This window comes from Zalophus californianus, chromosome 5 (assembly GCF_009762305.2).
Source record: "Zalophus californianus isolate mZalCal1 chromosome 5, mZalCal1.pri.v2, whole genome shotgun sequence".
Classification (NCBI taxonomy): Eukaryota; Metazoa; Chordata; class Mammalia; order Carnivora; family Otariidae; genus Zalophus; species Zalophus californianus.
This window is the reverse complement of record NC_045599.1, coordinates 133,075,190-133,102,101: the sequence shown is the minus strand read 5'-3', so window position 1 is coordinate 133,102,101 and position 26,912 is coordinate 133,075,190. Positions and strand designations below refer to the sequence as shown.

Sequence of the window (26,912 nt, the reverse complement as noted above, 5' to 3'; positions counted from 1 at the left end):
TTTATTGAAGCTCCTCAGAGCTATGCTTTTGTCCCTTGCACCAATTGAAGTGAGTGGTCCCAAGAAAGCAAAGGTGGCTGCCAACTTGCAGAGGAGAAAAGAGAGATCTACAGACTTAGACTCAAGTAAAAGGTCAACACTATATCTAGAGACTAGTAAACCGTAATAAATCACACATGGGTAAATATGCAATATGCAGGCCTCAGGGAGTGGCTGCGATAATAGGTAAAATAATCCTCCTGTCTCCCAGCTATCCCTTCAGGGGTTTGATCTTGCCTAAAACTGAAAGTTATGTTACACGAGGAAGCGCCAAGAAAATCATCACATCATAAAACTTCTTTGAGGTGTATTCCTACAAAGGTTAGCAGAGTACAAGCTCAGAGATGTATAGAGAAAAAAAAATTAATCTTATTTCTGTTCACTGTCTTGTACTGCCTGAGAATACTGATTACATTTGAAAAATAAAATGTAATCTTGTAACAACATAAACTGTGCTAAGGAAATACACAGATTTGAATTTTTCATATGGACTTTTAAAATAATTTTTAATACATCTCAGGCTTTGATCCAGGAATAATCTAATCCTCTCACATGTGGAGCTTGGCAGTATTTAATATGTAAGCACCTGGAAAATTATCTGTTTTCAGAAAAAATTAATTTCTAGCACCTCTAAATGAAAAGATCCTTTGAAGCAGAAAATAGGAAAAGATTGTGAGTGTGTGTGTGTGTGTGTGTGTGTGTGTGTGTGTGTTTAGAGAGGCTAGAAATTAATGTATATAATCATGGGGAGACACTTAATTCTCTAACCAGCTACTACAAAGTTTCTCGAACTAGAGACTGGCTTTTATTGAGAAAATATTTTAAGGATTTCAAACTCTAGAACTTGATTGTTAGCTCAAAAGAAGAATGAAGAAACTGAATAATCGAAGAGGGAAAAAAATACAAAGTTTTTGGACAGTGGACAGTTTGCTGTGATACTCAATGCAGAACATAATTAAGATATCTAATGTTTAATACAACACTGAATCACTTTCCAGGGGTATGTGATGAAACCTATTTTGTTGAATTCAAGTCTTTTACAAAATCATATAGTAAACTCCACATTGAGCACTAATGTTGTGATGTGTTGGTCTTTCCATATAAACTGCAAGAGACATAATTCTACACACAGATAGATCTTGCATAAGTAAAAAGAAGCATATTTGGCCAAAGAAAACAGAACTTGAGAAGTCTGCTCGTTTTGTTCTTATACAAAATTGACAGACTTTCCTTCATTTAATGCCTGATTCTGGCACGGGTAAAACTGTGTGGTAATTATTGTGTGCTAGTGCATGTGACAGAGTCCCAAACAAAGCACGCTTTTTATAAAAATTCTGAAGTAGAAGCTTGTAACCTTTTTACCTGAATGGAAGGAGGGAGCCTCATTCAGATACAGTTACTGGTTTCTCTTCTGTCCAATTCTTACTGTTATTTATACAGGATTTTATCAATATCTTATATAAGTGATAAAAATAAAGCTTTATTTATTTATTTATTTTTCAATTTTTCTTTTTCTTTTTTTTTTTTTTTTTGAGACAGACTACGTGAGGGAGAGGCAGGGAGGGGAAGGGGAGAGGGAGAGAGAGATCTTAAGCAGGCTTTGCTTAGCACCCAGCCAGAGTTGGGGCTCGATCTCACAACACTGAGATCATAACCTGAGCTGAAATCAAGAGTCAGATGCTTAACCGACTGAGCCATCCAGGTGCCCCCAAAATAAAGTTTTATTTTAAATCCCTAAAGAATTAAAATTAAATTTATCATGTACCTGAACTTAGTTATTATAGTTTGAAAACAACTATTAACAAGAAACCAAATGACAACTCATTCCATTTAAAAATAACTATTCCACATGATATTGTTTACTGTCCATGGTGGATTTCGGTCCTAATTCACAAAATTTGATTAAAGTTGTCAGGATAAAATGGCAACTGGAAAAGATTGTTTAGTTGTTATAATGTGAATGTTTTTTGTTTTTTTTTAAAGTGCAGGTAATTATTCTTTAACAGAAGATCGAATGATATAATTATCTAAGATAATCCCTTCTTTAAAAATTAGGAATGCTAAATCATCCTCAGAGTGCCATATTTAACTGAAAGATTAATTTAGAGATTTATAAACCCTGATTATGACTTAACATACTTAATATTTTCAGTTTCCTTTATTTACATTTCTAATAATGACCTGAAAAGAAATTGAGTTTTATTAGCAAATGCTTACTTTCCACTAATTCTGGTCTTGTTGCTGTCATTTCACACTTTTTCTTTTTGTCCAGAAGATGCTGCTGCTGGCGCAGAGATGCTGATACAGAGTCAGCTCCCGGCTGCTCTGTAGTCCCACTTTCACGTTCACCCTTGGAGAGAAAAGAGAGGGACGCTTTTTTTTTTTCCTTACTGATTCTGTTCTTCATTCCACCCTCTGATTACTGCAGTCTTAGAAAACAAGGTATTATAAAATGTAAAGGGGATTCTAAGAAATCTATTTATGTTATCTGATCCAAGAGAGAAGCAAAAATGAAGATTGGCTTAAGATGAGATCAGGCACTAAAGATTTAGGATATGAAGGGTAAAGGTGATAACTGATGTGCATTTGCAAACAGTAGCAAACCTAAAGAAATCATTTTAACTGAAAAGCTAGTGCTCTACCATAGAAAACACTGTAATAAATCAGAATGGCTTGTTCCAAGAAAGAAAAGAAGGAAGGAAGGAAGGAAGAAAGGAAGGAAGGAAGGAAGGAAGGAAGGAAGGAAATGGTTTAATTAGGAAAAAAAGGAAATCAAACAAATAATTTTCCTGTTTTTGCTTATTTATTTTAAGGTATGCAAACCTAAAAACATGTATCTTTTTACCCCAAATTCCACATTGTATTTTAAAGAGCTACTGCATGATGCCACTCATGTATATGTTCTATTTGTCTTCCAATTACAGAATTAATTAACTTTAAAAAACTGAAGACAAATTCTGAAGTAGTATAAAGTAGTATCTAAGAGTAGTATCTACTCTTGCTCTGCGAAGATGCAAGGACCCTTATAGTAATGTATTTGTTCCATCTTCTAACCTCCTTGTTTATAAAATTGCTAAGCAAATCGCAATGTCTCTAGGTCTCCTCCACAGATATGCATCCTCCTGTGCATGTCCACACACACACATACACATACACATCAGTTATATAGTAGACATTTTTGATTAGTTGTTATATACACTGCATTTTAGGGAAAATTTATATGAATTTACATGTGTTAATAGGGTATTTTAAAAATGTGCAAGTATGGATTATGAGTATTAAAGATATTGACCTAGCATGTGTGTGTATATGTATATATATTTATACACATACATACATATACATATATACATATATATATAATATATAAGTACACACACATATTTAGAGTTTCTGATGTGGCAAAGAGTTTAATAAATATTATGAAATTTCTTTCTCGCACATATAGTCATTCATTTCAAGCACACATGAAATGAAAGTTGACTATGTTCTCTTCCACCAGGAGAAGTCTCAGAAAATGCTAAATAATAAAATCATACATGTCTCCTTTTTAGTCATAATACAAAAACCAAGTAGCTTAATAAGATAGCCAAAATACCATAATTTGGGAACTAAACATACTTCAGAAATGTGCATATATAATCATTAAGAAAATTATGATATATTTAAAATTGAAACAACAAGAAAACATAAAAAAAGTATTTGGGATAAGCATGGAAATAGTTATCTCAATATATACTGTCCTGTACAACATATCTAGTATTGAACCACAACCAAAAAAGTTAATACGGCATAGAAAAAGACAACAAAAAGCAATCAAGAGAACTAGGTTCAGACATAACATGATATAGAATGGAAAGAGTACCTAAAATAACTATAATTAATATGATAAGGGCTTTAAATGTAAAAGGTAGATGACAGCCAAGAACAGATGGATAATTTCAGCAGTGAAATGGAAATTATAAAAAAGGAATCACATGGAAATGATAGATTTAAAACCATGTATGGAGATGAAGAATGCCATTAATGAGCTCATCAGTAGACTTAGCACAGCTGAGGAAAGAATGAGTATAGGGTGATTAAATTACCCAAAAAGAAATGTAAAGAGAAAGACAAGTAAAAAACAAAACAAAACTAAAATCCAAGGTCTGTGGCACAGAGTCAAATGTTCGAATATGTGTATAATTGAAATCCCTGAAGAAGAAACATTTGAAGAAATAAAGGCTGATATGTTTCCAAAAATAATATGACAGACAACAAATCATTGGTCTAAGAAGGTCAGATCTCACAAGCTAGATAAATACCAAAAACACACACTTGTTCGCTTGCGCGTGCGCATGTGCACACACCTAAGAACAAAGACTAAAAGAAAACAGTTCAGATGACTAGAGGAATAAACATTTTTCAATCCAAGAAACAATGGTAAAAAATACAGCAGACTAATCATCAAAAACAATGCAAACAAGAAGGCAAGAGTGAAATATTTAAATGTGCTAAAAGAAAACTTTTTCAACCCAAAATTCAATACCAGTGAAAATATCCTTCCACATTACAAGAAATAAAAAGACTTGCTAAGACAAACGAATCCCGAAGGATTTCATTATTAGCAGAAAATGTTACAGGATTTTCTTCTTTACAGAAAATGTTAAAGGAATTTCTTCAGTAAGACAAGATATTATATAGTTAGAAACTTGGATCTGCTTAGAGAAACGAAGGGAATCAGCTTTGGAATCAATGACAATTTACTCATTAAAACAAAAATGGTAATACACATATGGACCTAAGTATATAGGGCAATATACATACATAAAAGTAAAATGTGTGACAGTAATAGACTATGGAATGGGAGGAAGATACCAAGACTATAATTCATACATTATGTGTCAGTGCTGTAATAATATATTAATATAAGCTCATGTTTTTTACAAATGTGTATTGTAAACCCTTAGGAAACTGTTGGAAAAGTCAAACAAATAACAAAAGATAAATAATCTAAAAATAGAGGAGATATAAAAACTATAAAGCCATAAAATGCTGAATTAAAACCAGAGAAGAATGAAGTAATGAGAAAAATAAAGAGCAAAAAATAACCCAAATGGAATACTGCTAGAAAGATGACAGATTTTAATCCAAATATATTTATAATCAGTTTAAGTAAGAATGGTCAAAATACAATTGCATGAATAGATAGATTGTTAAATTGAATTTTTCTAAAATGCATTACTGTGATATATCCCACCTTTAAAAACGCCCATAAACAAATAAATAAAAGACTGAATCAGACCTATAAATACTGAGAACAAATCGATGGTTGCCAGAGGGGTTGGAGCCTGGGGATAGAAAATGAGTGAAGGGGAGTGGAGCCACAGACTTCCAGTTATGGAATTAATAAGTCACAGGAACAAAAGGCATAGCATAAGAAATATAGCCAGTGATATTGGAATAGCATTGTATGGTGACAGATGGTAGCCACATTTGTGGTAAGCATAGCATAATGTATAAATTTGTCAAATCACTATGTTGTACATCTGATACTAGTGTAACATTATGTGTCAACTATACTCAAATTATATATATATATAAATGGTTTATAAACCAATGGAAAAAATTCCCAATTTATTTATTTATTTATTATTTTTTTTTAAAGATTTTATTTATTTATTTGACAGAGAGAGACACAGCGAGAGAGAGAACACAAGCAGGGGGAGCGGGAGAGGGAGAAGCGGGCTTCCCGCGGAGCAGGGAGCCCGATGTGGGCCTCCATCCCAGGACCCTGGGACCATGACCTGAGCTGAAGGCAGACGCTTAACGACAGAGCCACGCAGGTGCCCCCAAAATTCCCAATTTAAATATAAATATATAAGCCAGTTTTTAAAAAGATGAAAAAAGATATACCATGTAAAGACTAACTCAAAACTAAACTAGCTATATTAATTTCAGACTAATTAGACTTCAGAACAAGAATACTTACCAGGGACATAGAGGGGCATTAGATGTTTCTAAGGAGATGTACCAACCCTAAAGGAGTATGTATATTAACAGAACTTCAAAATATCTGAGGTTAAAAATGATAGATCTGAAAGAAGAAATAGACATATGCACAATTATAATTGAAGATTTCACTCAGTTCTCTGTAATCAATAGATCAGAGAAGCAGAAAATAAGTAATAATTTAATACAGCCTGACAAACCAACTTGATCTAATTAACATTTATAACATTCTATCCAGTAAGAACAGAATACACATTCTTCTCAAGTGGACATTGACCATTTACGAATAGAGATTAGATTTGGGGCCATTAAATAAGACTAATACAAATACAAGAATTGAAATCCCCAGAGTGTGCTCTAAGACCAAAAGGAAAATAAATTAGAAATGAATAACAGAAAGAGATTTGGAAATCCCTAAATGCTTGGAAATTAGACACACATCTAGGTAACACAAAGGTCCAAGAGAAAGTCTTAAGAGAAAGGCTAAAATAGTTAAACTAAATGAAAATAAAAATAAAATCAAAATGTGTACTTTGAACTAAAACAGCACTAAATGTTTATATTAGAAAACGGGTTTACTAGCAATTCCCTCTGCTTTCATCTGAAAAAACAAGAGAAAGAAATGAAAATTAAACCCAATGCAAGAAGAAGGGAGGAAATCACTGTGATTAGTGTAAAAATCAATAAATCAAAATTAGAATGATAAAACCAATTAATTGAAAGGATGATCTTTTGACAAATTTAATAGAGCTGATAAACCTTTAATAAAGCCAATGAAGAAAACAATGAGGAAAGAGAAAAATAATCTACCATGGGTTTAAAAATGGCCCCACAGAAGATATGTACATCCTGATACTTCGAATTTGTAAACATTAATTCATATGAAAACAAAGTTTTTGCTTTGGAGTGATATAAACACAAGCCAAGGAATTTGGGAAGCCACCAGAAGCAGGAAGAGGAGGGATATGTTCTCCTCTAGGGCCTCCAAAGGGAGTCCATCCTTGCTGACACTGTGACTTTGCCCTGGTGATACAGTTTCAGAGTTTTGACCTCTGTCAGAGAATTTCATATATATTCTTGTTTATTCTAATTTCTTATATCTGACCTGTTTAAGAAATGTAAGGGAATACATTTCTGTTATTTTAAGTCATCAAGTTTAAGGTAACTTGTCATAGTAACATAAGAAATTAATACATTCCAAATATCAGAAATAGAAGAGGGGGCATTCCTACTATCCCAGTGATATTAAAGGAAAATAGTTATATTGGGAACTACCTTATACCTACAAATATAACAGTTTACAAGAAAGAATCTATTTTTTTTAAATTGGTACATTACATAAAAATTAAACTGTAAGCAAAGTAGATATAGATGAAAATATATAGATTGAAATTTAGATATAAATGTCCTATGTATATGACTAAATGCAATGTGGTATTCTGGAACATAAGACATTAGTGAAAAAACTTGAAATGCAAGTAGTGTTTGTTATTCAGTTAATGGTATTGTACTCAATTTAGTTTCTTAGTTTGGACAAATATATCATGATTATAAGATGCTATTATTAGGGGAAGCTGAGTGAAAGGCCTATGGTTGCTTTCTACACTAATTTTTTTAATTCTACAATTATTCCAGAAGAAAGTTTATAAAAACATAAAAAGTTATTTTTCAGTTATTAGATGGCCAGGAAGTATCCAGTAGACAGAGGCAGTATATTTAAAACAATATGCCATCACAGGGATGGTAAGAAAATTTAGAGCTATTGTCTGTTTGTAAAGAAACAGACAAAAAACCCACAGAAAACCCCACACAGCTCATCTTTAACTCTTTAAAATGTATTTTTCGCTAGATAAACAGTGGTTCTTTTCTTTTTGTAGTTCCAAGTTTTTATTTAAATTTCAGTTAGTTGACATAGGGTGTAATATTAGTTTCAGGGGTAGTATTTAGTGATTCATCACTTACATATAACACCCAGTGCTCAACACAGGTGCCCTCCTTAATACCCCTCACCCATTTCACCTATCAGCCTGCCCACCTCCCCTCCAGCATCCCTGTTATAAACAGTGGTTCTTATATTGAAATATAAATGCCTACAACTTTTGTTTCATTTTTTTACAAAATCACATCAATAACAACAGCAACAAAAAAATGGTAACCTATGGTATTTTCATTTTTTTACAATTTTTTTAATCAGTACACTTTAATCTCCATCCCCTTTTCCCCCAATCCTGCCACCCACTTCCCCTCTAGTAACCATCAGTTTATTTTCTATAATTAACAGTCTGTTTCTTGGTTTGTTTATCACTCCTTTTTCCCCTTTGCTTCTTTGTTTTGTTTCTTAAATTCCACATATGGGTGAGACCATATGGTATTTGTCTTTCTCTGACTGATTTATTTCACTTTGCATAATACTCTCTAGCTCTATCTATGTTGTTGCAAATGGGAACATTTCATTCTTTTTTATGGCTGAATAATATTCCATTACACACACACACACACACACACACACACACACACACACACACACACACCATCTTTATCCATTCATCTACTGATGAACACTTGTGTTGCTTCCATAGTTCGGCTGTTGTAAATAATGCTGCAATAATCATAGGGGTGCATGTATTCCTTTGTATTAGTGTTTTTGTACTTTTTTTGTATTTTTACTTTGTATTTTGTATTTTTACCCAATCGTGCAATTCCTAGATTATAGGGTCATTTACTTTTAATTGTTTGAGGAATCTCCATACTGTTTTCCACAGTGGCTGAACTAGTTTGCATTCCCACCAATAATGCATGAGGATTCCTTTTTTCTCCACATCCTCACCAATACTTGTTTCTTCCGTTTTTTGATTATAGCCACTCTGACAGGTGTGAGGTGACATTTCATTGTAGTTTTGATTTGCATTTCCCTGATGATGAGTGATGTTGAGCATGTTTTCATGTGTCTGTTAGCCATCTGTGTTTTCTTTGGAGAAATATCTGTTCATGTCTTCTGCCCATTTTTCAATTGGATTTTTTGGTTTTGGGGTATTGAGTTATTTTTTTTTTCAAGATTGATTGATTTATCAGAAAGAGAGAGAGAGAAAGAGAGGGAGAGAGAGCACGAGCAGGGGGAGCGGTAGGCAGAGGGAGAGGGAGAAGCAGGCTCCCCACTGAGCAAGGAGCCAATGTGGGACTCAATCCCAGTACCCTGGGATCATGAGCTGAGTTGAAGGCAGATGCTTAACTGACTGAGCCACCCAGGCATCACCCAGTTCTTTAAATATTTTGAATACTAACCGTTTATTGGATATGTTATATGCAAATACCTTTGCCAATTCAGTAGGTTGCCTTTTAGTTTTGTTGATTGTTTCCTTCACTGTGCAGAAGCTTTTTATTTTGATCTAGTCCCAATAGTTAATTTTTGCTTTCATTTCCCTTGCCTCAAGAGACATAACTAGAAAAATGTTGCTACATCCAATGTCAGAGAGATTACTACCTGTGCTCTCTTCAAGGATTTTTATAGTTTCAAGTCTCTCATTTAGGTGTTTAATCCATTTTGAGTTTATTTTTTTGTATGGTGTATGAAAATGGTTCAGTTTTATTCTTTTGCATGTGGCTGTCCAGTTTTCCCAATTGTTGGAGTGACTGTATTTTTCCCATTGTGTATTTATTCCTCTTTTGAGGAAGATAATTGGTCATACAATTGTGGGTTTATTTTGGGGTTTCTGTTCTATTCCACTCATCTATAGGTCTATTTTTATGCCAATACCATACTGTTTTAATTACTACTATATTATTATTACTATATTACTTTGTAATATAACTTAAAATCTGGAACTGTGATACCTCCAGTTTTGTTTTTCTTTTTCAAGATTGCTTTTTCGAGGTCTTTTGTAGCTCCACACAAATTTTAGGGTTGTTTGCTTGTCTTTTTTCTTGGTGTCATCTTGAATTTCTTTCATCACTGTTTTACAGTTTTTACAGTACCTATTGTTCACCTCCTTGGTTAAATTTATTTTTAGATAATTTATTGTTTTTGGTGCAATTATAAAAGGGATTGTTTTCCTAATTTCATTTTCTGCCTATTCATTATTACTGTGTAGGAATGCAACAGATTTCTGTACATTGATTTTTTGGTGTCTTGAGACTTTACTGAATTCATATATCTGTTCTAGTAGTTTTTTAGTGAAGTCTTTAGGGTTTTTTATATATAGTATCATGTCATCTACCCATAGTGAGAATTTTACTTCTTCCTTACCAATTTGAGTGCCTTTGTTTCTTTATGTTGTCTAATTGCTGTGGCTAGGACTTCTAGTACTATGTTGAATAAAAGTGGTGAGAGTGAACATCCTTGTCTTATTCCTGATCTTAAGGAAAAGCTCTCAGTTTTATACCATTGAGTATAATGTTCACTGTTGGCTTTTCATATAAGATAAGGCCTTTATTCTGTTGAGGTATGTTCCCTCTAGATCTACTTTACAGAGGGTTTTTATCATGAATGGATGTTGTACTTTGTCAATGCTTTTGGTGCATCTATTGAAATGACCAGATGGTTTTTATATTCTCTCTTACTGATGTGACATATCACACTGATTGTTTTGCAAATATTAAACTAAACTTGCATCCTGGGAATAAATCCTACTTGATCATGGTGTTTGATTTTTTTAATATATTGTTGGATTCAGTTTGCTAATAATTTGTTGAGGATTTTTGCATCTATATTCATGAGAGATGTTGTCTTATAATTCTCTTCTTCTGTGGTGTCTTTATCTGATTTGGTATCAAGGTCATACTGGCCCCACAGAATGAGTTTGGAAGTTTTCCCTCCTCTTGTATTTTTTGGAATAATTTGAGAAGAATAAGTATTAAGTCTTCTTTAAATGTTTGGTAAAATTTACCTATGAAGACATCTGGTCCTGGACTTTAGTTTTTTGAAAATTTTTAAATTACTGATTCAATTTCATTGCTGCTAATTGGCCTGTTCAAATTGTCCATTTCTTCCTGCTTTAGTTTTGCAGGTTATATGTATCTAGAAATTTATCCATTTCTTCTAAGTTGTCCAATTTGCTGGCATAATCTTTGGTATTTTAAATATTTTATTTCATACTCCAAACTACATTAGTAAACAATAATAGTTTGAATCTTTTTATGTTTCAATATATATTTAATCAAATATAGTTATTCATATTTGGTATATATATCAATAAATAATTTCATATAGAAGCATTCATTAGGTATATTTTTATGAATAATTTTCTAATGGAGGTAAAATTAACTGAACAGTGAAACTTCCCAGTGAGCTCTGAGATAGAAAATATATTCCAATATATTTCTCAGAATTTTCATTTTGATGTATTGTGATACCAAAATACATCGAAGTAGTACATATGATTACAGAACAACAGCTTATGAAACATAAAGCTAACTAATGAAAGTACACTCATTTCTCTAGATTTCCTTCAGGGATACTTCTGATATCTCAACTCATGTTTCACCCTATTTTCTGTCTCATGGAACTTCAACGTATAACTTCAAAGATTCTGCTTATTTGGCCTTCAGTTCACAGTGATGGGTTTCTACCATTCCCTTGTTCAGGTTGCTCTTTGTCATTTTGAACAATAAACACCCAAAGATAAAAGGAAAATAAAGCTAAGAAATGTAAAACCAATCAGTTGGTGAGATAGTCTGTGCATCATTTATTGCCACTGACCATTTGCTAATGATTATTTGTAAGCTACTATTACAGAATAATTTGAGTATTGAATAAACTAAATAATAGTATAGACTGATGTAAAATGTGATGAGTTTTTACAATTACCTATAAAAATATTTTAAACCTTCATAACATCAACAGTGATATTGATATTTTATGTAAAATTTCATACTAGATTCTTCAAATCTCAAGTGAAAGTGATTGAATTAAACACTTACAGATGAATTTTAATGGGCCAACCTTGCACTAAACCTTTTAGGTACATCCTCTTACTGAATCTGCATGATAATCTTGGGAAGTAAATGTTTTTATCTACATTTTACAGAGAAAGAAAGTGTCATAGTGAGATTATTCATATAATATATGTATACATAAGACCGATTTTTTTGCATATTTACATTCGGTTTTGAAATTTTCTCTTGAAGAGAATAAAATTATAAAGAAAAAGGTGTCTTAAAGAGAGATTCTTTATCATGATATTAGGATAAAAGTTGTATATGTCTTACAATTAATGACAAAATTTGAGTAGTAATTGTGGCAGTGGAAACAAAGAGAGGCAGATCTGCATAGAGATTGAATATTGTAAGGATGAAGAGGGAGAAGACAGGATATGGGACATGTCTTCTTCTCTTCCTCTTTGTCTTCCTCTTCCTCCCCCTCCTTCTTCTTTTGTTAGCTGCTAGTTGCTGCCCTATCATGAGATGAAAGCAAAAGAAGCATTATTAGCTTTGGGGAGAAAATATAAAGAATTCTACCTTTTTTAGCATTTAATTGAGAAATTTATAAAACATGAACTTGAGCGTATTAAAAAGGTCTTTGGGTTTTGAATAATCTGAAACTCAGAGAATATTAGAATACAAAAGTTAACCCAGGGTATCTACAGCCATTAGATAGGGTAAGACTTCCAAGATGAGAGAATAGTGAAAAGTTATTCTGAGAATGTCTTGAGAAATTCTAGGAGCTGACTTTTGTAAGGGTTATGAGCCAAATAAAGATAATGAAACAGATCAGTTTGTTAAGAAGTAGCAACTCAGGAGACTGTAGTAGAAACAGAGGAATATTAGTGTTGTGAGAATGAGGTCAAATTGAATAAGATGAAAATGAAAAATGGAACTGATGGAGAAATCTGAAAAGTGCGAGTTCCATGGAGTGGTGGGAAGGTAGTTGAAATGGTTTGATTCTATGAAAAAATAAGACAGGGTATACATGGCTTTGTAAAGGGGACATAAAAACAAATCGTTCGTTAGTGGGATAGTGAGGATGGAATGGTATTTAATACAACTTGGGCTGTTCGTGTTCATGTTATTTTCCAGTAATGCAACTTTGTTGAACATTACTAATTAGTTCAGATACTTAAGTCATTTTGAAGTAGGAACGTTAGGGTGACTGTCTTAAGATGTGAGATATCAAAAGCTGTGTGGAGAGAGAATGATAAAAAGGTAAACTAATGATGCAGGCAAGGTAGTTCTTTGGGATTGAGGATAGCTTTGGATTCCAGACTACAGGAGACTGATCCTAGGCAAGAGAAGTAAAATTCCTTCCGGCATAATAGGATTGAACAACAATGAGAGGCATGCAGATAGAATTTCATTTTGGATGTTGGGAAGATTAATTAAATGTATTCATCTGGATATTTTCCTGACAAAGTATAAGGCAAGGTATTAGTTCACAACCTCAGGAGTTCACCTGGGTGAAATTTGAAACTGGCCCTCATACATGGAGGACAAAGGAGAGACTGAAGAAAGAGGCAGACCACTCCAGATTGGTAGGTGACAGTTTTAACCAGCATGGGAACTAACAAGGGTTGTTTTGGATGACCTCAAGACAAGTAGATCTCCACACTGGTCTGCCAGAATCTTAAGAGTTTATTTGGGGAATGTAACACACATAGACCTGATGATCTCAACCACACATTACTCTCTTAAAGCTGCATCCTTGGAAAAGCTTCGAGTATGGGAACAGTGGGCAGAAAGTACATTCCAAAGAGAGGGGAGGATGTTAGAAGCCTTTGATTGCCCGGGCAATGCTATGAGCATGAGGAAGGTTTATCAGAAAGATTTAGTGATACAGTGTTGGATTTAAAGAAAGAGGAAATAATGTTTATCTAAATAATACAAAGCTTTACTTACAGTACATAGATATAGTGTGAAATACACTAGTAGAAAACTTACTGGGACAGTTCTCAAAAAAATATTGCTGTTTTCCTGATCTGCTTCTTCTTGATATCAGATTCATAGCCAAAATTAGTAGTTTGGGGTCTTTTAACTCCATAGTCTTTTTGTTAAAGTAACTAAATGTACTTCCATTAAAAATGGACAAAATTAACAAGAATATGTTGAGAAATCATACAGTACAATACAAATTATGAAATATATTTAATGTACCTTCAGAATTAAACACATTACATACATAACAGGTAACAAATTCTATTGAGCATTTTTCAAATATTGATTTGAACACTTCTCTACAAAATGAGTGATAGACAAAAATAAATTCAAAATGGATTAGAGACCTAAATGTGAGATAGGAAACCATCAAAATCCTAGAGGAGAACACAGGCAATAACCTCTTTGACATGGGCCATAGCAACTTATTATGAGTCTCCTGAGGCAAGGGAAACAAAAGGAAAAATAAACTATTGGGATTTCATCAAAATAAAAAGCTTCTGCACAGCAAAGGAAACTAGCAATAAAATGAGAAGGCAACCTACTGAATGGGAGAAGACATTTGCAAATGACATATCTGATAAAGGGTTAGTATCTAAAATATATAAAGAACTTATAAAACTCAACACCCAAAAAACAAATAATCCAGTTAAGAAATGGGAAGAAGACATGACTAGACATTTTTCCAAAGAAGACATCCAGATGGCCAAGAGACACATGGAAAGATGCTTAATATCACTCATCATCAGGGAAATAAAAATCAAAACTATAATGAGATCACCCCATAGCTGTCAGAATGGATAAAATTAACAACACAGGAAGCAGCAGGTGTTGGCAAGATTGTGGACAAAGGAGAAATCTCTTACACTATTGGTGGAAATGCAAACGGGTGCAAACACTTTGGAAAACAGTATGGAGGTTCCTCAAAAAGTTAAAAATAGAACTACTGTACAATCCAGCAGTTACACTACTTGGTATTTACCCAATGGATACAGAAATGCAGATTCAAAGGGATACATGCACCCTGATGTTTACAGCAGCATTATCTACAATAGCCAAATTATGGAAAGAGCCCACATGTCCATCAGCTGATGAATGGGTAAAGAAGTGGTATATATATACAGTGTAATATAACACAGCCATCGAAAAGAATGACATCTTGTCATTTGCAATAACATGGACAGAGCTAGAGAGTGTTATGCTAAGTGAAATAAGTCAGTCTGAGGACAAAGACCATGTGATTTCACTCATGTGGAATTTAAGAAACAAAACAAATGAACATAGCAAGCATAAAAGAGAGGCAAACCAAGAAACAGACTCCTAACTGTAGAGAACAAACTGATGGTTACTGTAGGGGTGGTGGGTGGAAGGATGGGTTGAATAGGTAATAAGTATTAAGGAGGGCACTTGTAATGAGCACTGGGTGTTGTATGTAAGTGATGAATCACTAAATTCTATACCTGAAACTAATACTACACTGTATGTTAACTAACTGGAATTAAGTCAACCTTGCAGGGGAAAAAAAACAACATAAGAAAACAACCCAATTAAAAAATAGGCCAAAGACCATAGCAGACACTTTGCCAAAGAATATATACAGATGGCAAATAAAGACAGGAAACTAAGACAATAAGAAACAACTACACACCTATTAGAATGGCCAAAATCTGGAACACTGACAATGCCAAGTGTTGGTGAGGATGTGGAGCAACAGGAATTCATTTGCTCCTGATGGGAATGGGAATGAAAAATATAAAAGCCACTCTGGAAGGCAGTTTGGTGATTTCTTAACAAAACTAAATGTATTCTTCCCCTATGATTCAGCAGTCATGCTCCTTGGTATTTACCCAAAGGAGTTGAAAACATACCTCTACACAGAAATTTGCACATGGATGTCTATAACAGCTTTATTCATAATTGCCAAAACTTAGAAGCAACTATGTTTTTCAGTAGGTTGTTGGATAAATTGTGGTACATCAAGACAATAGAATACTATTCAGTGCTAAAAAGCAATGAGCTCTTAAGCCATGAAAAGTCATGGAAGAACTTTAATGCATATTACTAAGTGAAAGAAGCCAATCTGAAAAGGCTACATACTGTATGATTCCAACTATAGGATAACTCTGGAAAAGGCAAAACTCTGGAGACAGTAAATAGATCAGTAGTTACCAGGGGATCAGGGGTAGAGGAGAGATGTATAGGAAAAGCGCCAAGTAGGGCAGTGAAAGTACTCTGTATGACGGTATAGTATATACATGTCATTATATATTTGTCCAAACCCATAGAATGTAACAACACCAAGAGTGAACCCTAATGTAAAGTATGGATTTTGGGTGATTATGATGTATCAGTGTAGGTTCATCAAATGGAGCAAATGTATGGTAGCCACCTCCCTTATCTGCAGTCTCACTTTCCAAAGTTACAGTTACCTGCAGTCAACGGGAGTTTGGAAGCAGATGATCCTCTTTCTGACATATTGTCAAAAGATCAATAGTAGACTAATGCTACATCCCAATGCCTACATCATTCACCTCACTTCATCTCATTTTATCATCTCACATCATCCCAAGAAGGGTGAGTACAGCACAATATGATATTTTGAGAAAGAGACCACATTTATATAACTTTTATTATACTATGTTTCTTGTAGTTGTTCTATTTATTATTAGTTATTGTTGTTAATCTCTTCCTGGACTTAATTTATAAATTAAAGTTTATCATAGGTATGTATATATAGGACAAAACATAGAGTATATAGGATTCAGTACTACCTGTGGTTTCAGGCATCCACTGGGAGTCTATGGCATGTATACCTCATGGATAAGGGGTCCTGCTCTACCATTCTGATGGGAAATGTTGATAATGGAGGAGATATGCATATGTAGGGATAAGGGGTATATGGGAAATCTCTATACCTTCCTCTTAATTTGCTGTGAACCTAAAACTACTCTAAAAAATAGTCTTTAAAAAAAACTTAAAAAATGAGTGATAGAAATGAATAAGGACATTTTCTTTGTTGTGATAATCATTTCCTTTTTGATTTCATCTTTTTACCACAGGTCTTTTTCCCAGGTCACTGTACTTTTGAGTAGCTTTTCCCCAGAATCAGGGCCTTGCCTGACCACCTAATATAATTGAATTTATTTTAGTTGGCAGTTGCTTGAAATCTAAACTTTAATGGTCTTCAATGAATATATTTAAGCACAAAACCATGTCTTCCATTGCTTCCTACACAAAGGCAGAGTGTGTCTTAGCAAGAGAACAAAGGCAGTAGGTCTGGAGCTGAAACTAAACTTGAACAAGTACTATCTGGGTAACCCTGGGTAATTTATTCCTCCATTAACATAAGAAATCATTATTTGTAAGCTGTATCCTCCAGAAATGTTTAAATATGGAAAATGTTCATCAACAAATATTGCTTATAATATTATCCAATTTTGTCTTCTGTTAAAAAAAGAAAAGAAAAGAAGAGAGATATAAATGGACCTTACGCTAAGGCCAACTGGAAGGATTTCTGAGTTAATATATGTAAAGTGTGTAGAAAACTGCCTAATACATAATAAGTAATTAGTAACTAATAATCATTTTATTATTATTAAGATTTTTTTTGTGTGTCATGTTTGGCTCTAAGCTTCTATCCCACTTTCTGCTATAGATCAATCCTGTAAAACCTCTTTAGAGGCAGGATAGAAATGTTCTTTCCAGTGGGATTGGAAAGTCCTGGGAAATGGTATTAACAGCATTCAGGTTGAATCTAAATTGAAAAGGGTTAGATTCTATCTCCTAGAAATATAGACTTTGTTAATTCCCACTAAAAAAATACCGCCCTTCCTTAGAAGGTTTATTGCTTATTTTATAGTTTCCATGTAATTATTTACAAAACAATGACTTACAAGGAAATTATAGGAAAATTCTTTGAAACATATATTGCTTGAGGATTTTCCTGGAAATTCAATCATGATTCTGTTAAAATATTTGATTATATCTGTACTGGGTTAAAAAACAACACAGTTTCTATTAATCAACATGTATTTTAAAATTAGAGAAATTATTAATATGTAATAGTATTATGTATTCATAATACTTAAATATTATGTATTTACAATACTTCAGTATTGATTTATAGCAGGACACTTCATGATATTTTTTAACTGAAAAATCAATTCAACTATTCAACTTAGAAAATCAAACTTAGACTCTATATTTGCTTATTATCCTTTCAAGTCCAGAAATTTTAAATATACACATAATGCTCAAAGTTGTTTAAATTTTGTTATCAAGTTACTTTGAATTTATAAATAATAAATTAGTTTTAGTTAATTTACTTTTCATTTAAAATGTCGAGGCTCACCTTATTACTTGATATAGTTGATTCAATAATGCATATATATGAAACATCACATAATCCTATATATTAAAGACATTTTATATTCAACAATGTGCAATATAAATTAAATCAGTTCAACTTGAACTTTAAGTCATGCTTTTAAAATTATCATGGGCTTAAGTAAAAGATTTAGAATATCTATAGCAATTGAATTAAATTGGTCTAACCACAGTTTACATATGAAATGATAAGAAGCAATATTACTAATATTAAGGTGAATATTAAGGGTCAGAATGAGATAATTCATTTTTATATTTTATCAGTCTAATATTAGCCCATATTAAGCAGAAAGAAAAATTATACCAAATTTGGTGAAGTATGAAGTTTAAATTAACTTAAATGAGTTGATATATATCAGATTTAAAGGAAGATTTAGGATTCAGTTATATTAAATGCTGAATAATTTGCATATAGTTTGAAGAAAATAAAATGAAGCAGAAACAAAATATCACACTAAAATCAGACATGTGCAAAGTGTGTTACATGGTGCTAATTTTCATGTAGAATTTTTTTTTTAAGATTTTACTTATTTATTTGAGAGAGAGCACATGAGGGGGGGAGGGTCAGAGGGAGAAGTAGACTCCCTACTCAGCAGGGAGCCTGATGTGGGACTCGATCCTGGGACTCCAGGATCATGACCTGAGCCGAAGGCAGTCGCTTAACCAACTGAGCCGCCCAGACGCCCTCATGTAGAATTTTTTTTAAAGTGGTTTTAAATGCTACTTGAAATTTAGTTTTGTTTTGCTTTTTGTGTCTTTCACTTTCATATGGGCAAGAGTTTTAATGTGAAGTTAACATTAAGTTTAAAACCCACATATATGAAATGTAGCAGATGCTTTAGAGAATTGTTTCCTGTTTAATATTCTGTAAAGCAGTAAACTTATAAAATCCACTTCTCAATTTAATGGTAAGGACATGACAAATGTAAAACAAAGAAAAATAAAAACACAGCAACCCAAATAAAAGCACCATTTACTCTCACCATGTTTCATAAAAGGAGGTTATCGTAGAACCTGAGCTTTTAAATTAATATTATCTAATAATAAGAGGCTATCTTTCCACCAAAACACCGAAACTTTACAAGGTTTATAATATAAATGTATGTTAAAGGCAACAAAGCATAAGCAGCAAAATTTATTTTAACACATTGCATTGTTTCGTTGATATATTTTTGTTAATTTAGTAGCTATATAATACATTGCAACAGAATTGAATTTCAGATTAATTTCTTAAAAGCCACCATCCCTATAGAAAGTTACATTTCACTTAGGTTTATTAGCAAAAATGGAAGCAAATTCAATATCGTCAAAATGTAATTATTTTTGTAAACAAAATGTAATTGTTTTCATGAATCAAAAAATTCTGAGAGATAATATCTTCCAAGACTCCAGCATCATCCCTTGCCTTTTCTTCATCAGGACCAAAAACAAATTGGCTTTGACAGGTCAGGAGTCTGACAAAAGTGGTGTCAGACAAGATGTTCCCCCACCAGTCTCTTAATTGATTTATATATTTCAGGATCCTCTCAAAAAAAGTTGAACAGAGTATGTTTTTAAATCCTAAGGGGAGTGCCTCAAACCAATAAAAGCTCTATGAAAGTTTCAGCATAGACTCATGTTTAAAAAATATTGCCAGAGATATAAAAACAAATTTTTAAAGACATGTGGCCACCTTCTTCCTCTCCCTTTGGTGTTTCTTTGTCCTTAGGAGTTCAGTAAGTTTGCATTAAGGACTAGCTCAAAGTAGTAAACAGTTAATCCTTTCTAGATCTTTCAATTAAGCATTACTGATAGGACTAGATTTCATTAGGACTGGGATGTTATGCAAAGAAATATATAAATTCTAGTTTCATTCACCAACCCATAGAAAATGTATTATCACACTTTTTTAAAGATTGAGGTTTCTCTGAATGTGTGAGACTTGGCAGTCTTGTCATATTCCATGAACTAGTGATATATAAATTCTGATGTAAAATATACTGAAAGTTGTTTAAAAAATGTACACTATATAGAAAACATACTCATAAAAGGTATTAGAAAGTACACTTCTAATATCAAGGATAATAATGTAAATTTGAAAAAATTAACCATATTTATCTCTGAATAGCATTTTAAGCAAAATTTATTAGAAATAATGTTTTTCAAGGTGCCCGGATAGCGCAGTTGGTTGAGCATCCGATTCTTGGTTTCGGCTCAGGTCAGGATCTCAGGGTTGTGAGATCATCCCCCATGTTGATCTCCATGCTCGGCACGGACTCCATGCTTGGCACCGAGTCTGCTTAAGACTCTCTCTCCCTTTCCCTCCATGCCTCCCCACCATGCTTTCTCACTCTAAAAAATTAAATAAATAAATCTTTTAAAAAATAATATTTTTTTCTATGATAATAGCATACATAAAAATATTTTTATGAATTTCTACTGCACTGGTAATATATTCTTATATGTACTTTTATCTAACATCTGGATGAATTAATACTTATCTGTTTGATAAATGAGTGACTGAATGAATTGTAAAACTATATTTTTTCTATGTATATGAAAATTCTCAGCATGGAAAATAGAAAAAAATTCCATTATAGATCCAATCTTGCTTCTTAGTCCTTCTCTATCTCTCTGCACCTAAAATGATTTCCTTTTATTTTTCTCTTGGCTTAACCCAATAATTTCAAAGTATATTATATGGAACATTTATTCTTTAGTATGCTAAATAATCTTTACTTGAAAAAAATCATTTTTATCAAGTGTGTTTGCAATATTTAGGGTTTGATTTTTAAAATATATTGTTTGTGGGGTGCCTGCCTGGCTCAGTTGGGAGAAGATGTGACTCTTTTCATCTCGGGGTTGTGAGTTTGAGCCCCACCTTGGTTGTAGAGAATACTTAAATAAATAAACTTTAAAATGTACATATATATATATATATAGTTTGTGATCTCAGAAATGTGAAAAAAGTTAAGGTACTATACAGATGCAGAAGATAACACAAATAACATTCTAACCTATTGGGCTATAGAATTATTCCTTTACATGAGATACTTTGTTTGATGCAGTATCCAGCAGTGATTCTAAAACTTTACTCATGCAAATAAGAACCTAAAACCTTGTTAAAGTTCAAATCCTGATTCAGTAGTTTTCTGGTGAGGCTCTAGATATCACAGTATCATCATTGCTCACAAGCCCCTAGGTGATGCCTCCCACTGTAGTTTGAATAGCAAGGTGGTGCAGCAAATAGATTAGAAAATACTGTCAGATCAATATTTGTAATAAATTAGGTCCTTTACTATATGTCAATAATTTATTCTAAAAATATTCTTCTAAAATAATTCATTCTATTAAAGAAATTCTAATAATAATTCATTCCATTAAAAATTCTAATACAACTTTATTATATTTGTTTTTATATTGAAAATAAAATACATGCAGTTTTTTTTTTTTTTAAAGATTTATTTATTTATTTTGAGAGAGTGAGAATGAGAGAGAGAGTACATGAGAGCGGGGAGGGTTAGAGGGAGAAGCAGGCCCCTCGCCGAGCAGGGAGCCCGATGCGGGACTCGATCCCGGGACTCCAGGATCATGACCTGAGCCGAAGGCAGTTGCTTAACCAACTGAGCCACCCAGGCGCCCAAAATACATGCAGTTTTATAACTACAAAGAAATCAATAAAAGTAATAAAATATCAATAGTTCCCCAATTATAACCACTGCTAAAAGATTTTCTCTTATTACTATATTGTTTATTCATTCTTTCATTTGTTTGTTCATAATGTACTTAACTTATAAATTATTTAAGGTGATTTCAGGGTAATTAAAGGAAATATTAAATGAGAATAAAATAGAAATTAAGGTATTAATTAAGGAAAAGTTAGTATATGGAATGTATGTTATTAGGCCATGTATAGTTAGTAGGCTTGTTTTACAAAGTCAGCTATAAGATTCTGTCAGGCAGAGAAAAAAGAAATCAGAATGAGTTACAATAATCACAATATGCAGAGGATAAAAATAAACCTGGAGAAACTTATGGTCCCATGACATTGGGAGTTGGGAATAAAATTTCCCTTATAAAATCTAATAAAAAATTATAGAAGACAATGATACCAAGATCTCCAAAATAAATCCCATATTAAAAGTCACATAACTTTTTTATTATAATATTCAAAATATGACTTCATATAGTAAGAAAAGCTGGTACATAGAATATTTAGGAGGTCAATACAATGTAGTGTTCTTCTTGTATACTATTTATGACTTTCTGCTTCTACCCAAAACTATTTTATTAATCTATCAAATTTAACTAAAGTTATTAGTTATCAAATATAACTAAAGAAATACCAAGTTGTGTTTTTAATGTTTTATCATTTGACTATATTTTATACATTTCCACTACTATCAGAGGTATTTAATCTTACTCGGGACATCATTTATGTTTAAATGAATTCTCCAAAGTGGGATGCCTGGGTGGCTCAGTCAATTAAGTGTCTGCCTTTGGCTTAGGTCATGAACCTGGAGTCCCAGAATCAAGCCCCACATCAGGCTCCCTGCTCAGTGGGGAGTCTGCTTCTCCCTCTCCCTCTGCCCCTCCTTCTACTCCCTATCTCTCTCTTTCTCGCTCATTCCCACTCCCTCTCTCTCTTTTATTTATTTACTTGAGAGAGAGAGAGAGACAAAGATAGCGACAAAGAGCACAAGAGAGCATAAGCAGGGAGGAGAGGGAGAACCCCATGCAAGGCTCGATCTCAAGACCCTGGGATCATGACCTGAGCCGAAGGCAAGTGCTTAACCAACTGAGCTACCCAGGTGCCCCAATAAATAAAATCTTTAAATGAGTTCTCCAGAGTACCTTAAAATAATATCAGGAGGATTTTACCATTATAACTGTTTTCAATTCACACAATGATACTGTTCGTACCCATGCAATGACCTACCCCTGAAATTCTTTTATTCTAATCTACAACATAGAAAGCCTAACAAAACTTTGTGACATGTTTTCCAATATATAAGTTTAATTTTAATTATTTCAGCATAAGCTGCATAAAAAGCAAAGAAAATATGCTTCAAAAGTACCCTTCAAATTTATCTTATTTCACTCTATTTTTTGATTTTCTTTTTTTTTTTTAAGATTTTATTTATTTGAGAGAGAGAGAGCACATGAGGGGGGGAGGGTTAGAGGGAGAAGCAGACTCCCTGCTGAGCAGGGAGCCTGATGCGGGACTCGATCCAGGGACTCCAGGATCATGACCTGAGCCAAAAGCAGTCGCCCAACCAACTAAGCCACCCAGGCGCCCTATTTTTTGATTTTCTGATGGTTCTATGTTTTTTAAATCAGAACATTATTATCATGAGAAACAATAGTCATCACCCTTAATGTGTCAACTAGAAGTTGATACTAATTTGGCATTAAGAGTAAAAGAATGATAGCTATTGGAGCAGCAACATCCTGTACATAGATTTGTGGTCTCCTAAAGACTTTTACATCAGGTCTTGATCAGCAGTTGGCATTTTCAAAGGTCATCCAGCTCTCAGTACTAGTCAATTACTGAACAACGGGCACTACTTACAGTTAAGCACTGCAGAATTAGCTAAGGTGCTACAGAGACACCAAGAACTTGCAACAGAAATATTCTGCATGTTTTTCAGAAAACTTCCCTGATACTTTCATATTAGCTTATCCTCACTTGTCTATAAAATATTCCATTTTTGCCTCCTAAGAAATTCTCAAATTATAGGCTGTAGAAAATGGTTTAAATTTCAATCATCATTTCTATTTGGGAACCTGACTTGAAATTCTCTATTTTAGTGATTTCTTACAATAGTATTTTTAAAAAATCTCTTTATAAATGAACTAAATCCTATGACAAGAGTATTATGGAAATATATTCATCCTTAAATATATACTTATGTACATATATATATATATATGCACATGTATACATAATTTCCTTTGTATAATGATGGAGGCTACACCAGAATAGTAGCCTATTACTAGATGATATGCCTGGCTTTGAGCAGGTACTCAGTAAATACCAATTGAAACAAATAGTGAAAAACAAAGAGAAAAATGGTATCGGTTAACATTTCAATAATCCAGTTATTGAGAATCCAGAATAAGCATAGGAACAAGGTACACCTGGATAATTTGGAAGTGATTCTGATGTAATGAATAAAACACAAACTGTGGAGACAAAAGACAGAATTTCACATGCTAGTTTGTGACATCTCATGGGAATATTACTTAAATGTTCTTCTGCATAGTTAAGATTTTGAGCTCTGAAGTAAAGCTGTCTGGATCAGAATCCCAATCCACCTCCAACTTGCTGAACAGTCATGTATAAGATATTACATTTCTAGGCTGTAGGATTTTCATATAAAAGGTAGAAGGAATATTAGTACTTACCTCGTTGGGTTACTCTGAGAACCAAATTAGGTAACTAATGAGAGTATTTAGCATCTTAGTGGGTTGAATTGTATCTCTCAAAATAATATGTTCAAATTCTAACCCCTAGTACCTATGAATGTGACCTTATTTGAAATAGGGTTTTGCAGGGTAATTAAGTTGAAATCATACCAGATTAGGGTGGGCCCTAACTCCAAAGATGTGTCCTTGAAATAAGATGAGAGAACACAGAGACACAGGGAAGAAGGCCGTGTAAAGATGGAGGCAGAGATTGGGTATGCATCTCCAAACCAAGGAATGTCAATGATTGCTGGGAGCCACCCTTGGCCAGGAAAAGGCCAGGAAGGATGGAGCTTTCCAAGGGAGTGTGGCCCTGTTCACACCGTGGTTTTGGACTCCTGGCCTCCAGAACTCTGAGAACCTATGTGGTAATTTGTTATGACAGCCCTAGGAAATTAACACAACATGTTTAGTGTTTAATAATTATCTTTTTAAAAAATATTATCACTCCATGCACAAATTTTCAACAAAATACTAGCAAATTCAATCAAACATTACATAAAAGATTCACCACGATCAAGTGGGATTTATCCCCAAGTTGCAAGGGTGGTTCATTATTCACAAATCAATCCATGTGATACACTGCATTAATAAAAGAAAGGATAAGAACCATATTATCCTCTCAATCACTGCAGAAAAAGCATTTAACAAAGTACAACATCCATTCATGATAAAAACCCTCAACAAAGTAGGGATAGTGGGAACATGCCTCAACATCATAAAGGCCGTATATGAAAAACCCACAGCTAAAATCATCCTCAGTGGGAAAAAACTGAGAACTTTTCCTCTATGGTCAGGAACAAGACAAGGATGCCCACTCTCACTACTGTTACCTAAGATAGTCCTGGAAGTCCTAGCCTCAGCAATCAGACAACAAAAAGAAATAAAGGCATCCAGATCAGCAAGGAAGAAGTCAAACTTTTAGTATTTACAGATGACATGATACTCTATATAGAAAACCCAAAAGACTCCACCCCAAAATTGCTAGAACTGATACATGAATTCAGTAAAGTCACAGGATACAAAATAAAGAAATTTGAAAAATACAGAAATTTGTTGCATTTCTATACACCAATAATGAAGCAGCAGAAAGATAAATCAAGGAATCCATCCCATTTACAACTGTACTAAAACCCATAAGATACCTAGGAATAAACCTATCCAAAGAGGTAAAAGATCCTTATTCTGAAAACTATGAAACACATGAAAGAAATTGAAGGTGACACAAAGAAATGGAAAAACATCCCATGCTCATGGATGGGAAGAACACATATTGTTAAATGTCTATACTAGCCAAAGCAATCTACATATTGAATGCAATCCCTATCAAAACACCAGGAGCATTTTTCACAGAGCTAGAAGAAACAATCCTTAAATTTATATGGAACCCACAAAAGACCCCTCATAGCCAAAGCAATCGTGGAAAAGAAAAGCCGAGCTGGAGGCATCATATTTCCGGACTTCAAGTTATATTACAAATCTGTAGTGATCAAGACAGTATGGTACTGGCACAAAAACAGACACATAGATCAATGGAACAGAATAGAAAATCCAGAAATGAACTCACAACTATATGGTCAACTAATCTTTGAAAAAGAAGGAAAGAATATCCAATGGAAAAAAGTCTTTTCAACAAATGGTCTTGGGAAAACTGGACAGCAACCTGCAAAATAATGAAACTGGACCACTTTCTTACACCATGTACAAAAATAAATTCAAAATGGATGAAAGACCTAAACATGAGACAGGAAACCATCAAAATCCTAGAGGAGAACACAGGCAGTAAAGTCTTTCACATTGGCCATAGCAAGTACTCACTAAATATATCTCCTGAGGCAAGGGAAACAAAAGCAAAAATAAACTATTGTGGCTTCAACAAAATAAAACGCTTCTGCACAGCAAAAGAAATAATCAACAAAACTAAAAGGAACCTTCGAAATGGGAAAAGACATTTGAAAATGGCATTATCTGATAAAGGATTAGTATCCAAAATATATAAAGAACTTATAAAACTCAACACCCCCCACCCCAGAAAGAACAATCAGTTAAGAACTGGGAAGAAGACATGAATAGACAGTTTTCCAAAGAAGACATCCAGATGGCCAACAGACACATGAGAAGATGCTCAACATCACTCATCATCAGGGAAATAGAAATCAAAACCATGATGAGATATCATCATCTCA

General features: G+C 33.5%; 1 pseudogene; it reads right to left on the bottom strand.

Moving 5' to 3' along the window:
- The window catches only part of LOC113928460, a 55,140-nt pseudogene that overhangs the window by 18,814 nt on the left and 9,414 nt on the right, over positions 1-26,912 (bottom strand).